Here is a 2881-nt window from a genome sequence, read left to right on the forward strand (position 1 = left end):
TCTTGCTGCCGCCTAGCGGCAGCTGTGTGAACCTGCTGTTGCTGCTCTGGGTGGATGCTGCGAGAGCAAGCGACTCTACGATCTAAGTTTTACATCCAATACTGCCAAATAATACGGTTAACAGAGCTGCCACTTACTAAGAACGACACCTCGCAGTAATTAATTCACAGATTAGCACTCGGCAGGCCTTGTGTTCCTCGCCAGAGCTGCGTAAAGCTACGTCCAAGCTGAACCATATTTGACGCGACGCCATAACTATATATACAATTTCAGCGGGCTCCACGAATGTACTCGCTTCGGCGGTACATATACTAAAATTGGAACGATACAGAGAAGATTAGCATGGCCCCTGCGCAAGGATGACACGCAAAATCGTGAAGCGTTCCACATTTTTTTCGCAATCTCACTCTCTCATGTCTCACATCAGCTGCTAATACCCTCAGCCACCTACACAAGTTTCGATTCATATCTGCACCCACTTGTCACAAACTATGCTGTCCATTTACGCAGTTCTCCTCCACTCTCTTTCATTCACAACAGAACATGATAAAACTGGCAATAAACCTATCCCTTACATCACCAATGCACATCTAAAATGTCACTCTAATAACAACTCAGCAAGCACACCAAAACCACAACTATACTGACACAAGTACATGTCACTAGCACCCCTTCAGCTCATTCACAAACCTGACACAAATCACAGCCAGTCTAAGACTAAGCCTAGCACAGGCAAAAGCCTCTTCTCTTCCTCAGTATCACACTCTGCTGTCACAACATCTCTTCCTACTGTCTCAATCACGTCATTTCATAACACACACCTACTGCCACACACAACATTTGGAAACCTTACATCAACTTTACACAAGATAGCTGCATGTTCCAAATCTTTCTCACTCACATACTTTCACTCACACTACTGCTTAAATACACTCTAGCGCTCTAAAATTAGCTTGCATTACCTAATATTTATTTTTCTCTAACGCCTACAAAGCTTCTGGTGCCTGTATGCCACTATCACATACTGACTGCACACAGACCCACAACATTTAACTTTATTCATCTTCATGGCTGCAGCTGATGCCATAATTGTTTCAGCACCATAAATAAACATGTGAAGGAAGATGTCTCTTTAATCATTAAGTGTGCAAGCTACCCCTTTACAAGAAGTTCATTTAACATTATGTTTCAAGTAACTTTCATAGTGGCCTTGCTATCCAGCTGCAGCCTCATAATACAGACTGCAGGTGACACCTCATCAGATTCTTAACTGAAGCATATCTGCCTGTGTAATAAGCCACTGCCCTTCACCTAAAAACCAACTATTACAGCAAATCTGTGGTGCACAAGCAAGTCATGTACAAATTTCACTGGTGTGACGCACAAAGTATTTTCCCACATGTCTGGCAATCTGCCACTACATATAGTTACCTAAATTAAATTCAAAAGTGTCAGCCAATGAATACCACAACACTGAAGTGTTTAGAAAGCAGACCAGTATGCTAGTATTAACATATAGTATTTAGATGTGAGGCTCTACTATTTTGACAGCACTTTGAATCCCATCAATGTCATACAAGTCGATGCTGTTCACAATTACAGCTGATGCACCTCTCATCCTGTGTCTAGCAGAAAGATTGGACAAACCCTGCATGCAATATTCATCATGTCACATACAATGAAGCTCTAGCACATAAGCAGATAGAGAGGCAGTCAAGACACAAAACACTAGCTAGCTTCAGGATTTTGGAATAGACAGCAACATCACAAACCAGTTTGTGTCACATGACACCAGTAGCTACTCAGTTATTAACTGCTTTCAGATACTAAATCTATCACTCTTTGTTTTGCACTAGCAATTCTTCCTGTAATAACAACATTCACCAAACTGGATTACATCTGACTGACATTTCACAGGAACATAACTACAGCTACTAACACAATGCTAACTTGGTTTCTCTCACCACATGTCCCCTCAACATTTTAGGCTCATTCACACATCTCCATCACAGTGTTTCACTGTTGCCAAGTAGACCTGCCCTGTGTAAACTTGGATCAACACAAATATATCACCTGGTATTGTACTGAAAACGGAACTATGTCCATCATTCCTACTACTACCTTACACAACTCGCATTCACCCATCCATGCGCTAGTAGTGACCTACACTGCTGTGTTTCAAAGTGTGCAATATGAATGGTGTTTTTAATGGTTCGTGAGGCTACTGTGTCTCTTTTTGCAGTCACTATTGTCTTCTGGCGCCATTGGATGAATAGGAGTTATTCAATAATTTAGATGGTCACACACTGTGTCTTCTTGTGCTGTACTTGATGTGTGAGTTAAAAGTTGCCTTGCACTCTGTCATTAAATCGATTAGTATCGTGAGAAAGTACCACTGAAAGAGTAATGCAATTTGTGTTAGCAGTGAAGACAGTTTCGCCAAAATATTCGCTTGTTTTGAGAGTCTTCAAGACCTGCTACCAGCTCCAATCAGCGCCATTTATCCCACACATTAGAGAAGTGTGTTTCATAGGTATGCCTATAAGACACTAAACTCGGAATGTGAGAACATGGCGACAATACGTGCCATCATGTCTTGCTGCCGCCTAGCGGCAGCTGTGTGAACCTGCTGCTGCTGCTCTGGGTGGATGCTGCGAGAGCAAGCGACTCTACGATCTAAGTTTTACATCCAATACTGCCAAATAATACGGTTAACAGAGCTGCCACTTACTAAGAACGACACCTCGCAGTAATTAATTCACAGATTAGCACTCGGCAGGCCTTGTGTTCCTCGCCAGAGCTGCGTAAAGCTACGTCCAAGCCGAACCATATTTGACGCGACGCCATAACTATATATACAATTTCAGAGGGCTCCTCGAAT

The 2881-nt window shown here is 42.4% G+C and overlaps 1 non-coding gene across 1 annotated transcript; it reads left to right on the forward strand.

Annotated features, from left to right (window-relative positions):
* The first annotated feature begins 287 nt into the window (after positions 1-287).
* Positions 288-394, forward strand: LOC124620840. Its single transcript, XR_006980359.1, has one exon. It is a non-coding gene; the product is annotated as a U6 spliceosomal RNA (small nuclear RNA).
* Positions 395-2881: the final 2487 nt, after the last annotated feature.

The sequence above is a fragment of the Schistocerca americana genome, chromosome 6, assembly GCF_021461395.2.
Source record: "Schistocerca americana isolate TAMUIC-IGC-003095 chromosome 6, iqSchAmer2.1, whole genome shotgun sequence".
In the NCBI taxonomy this organism is placed as follows: domain Eukaryota; kingdom Metazoa; phylum Arthropoda; class Insecta; order Orthoptera; family Acrididae; genus Schistocerca; species Schistocerca americana.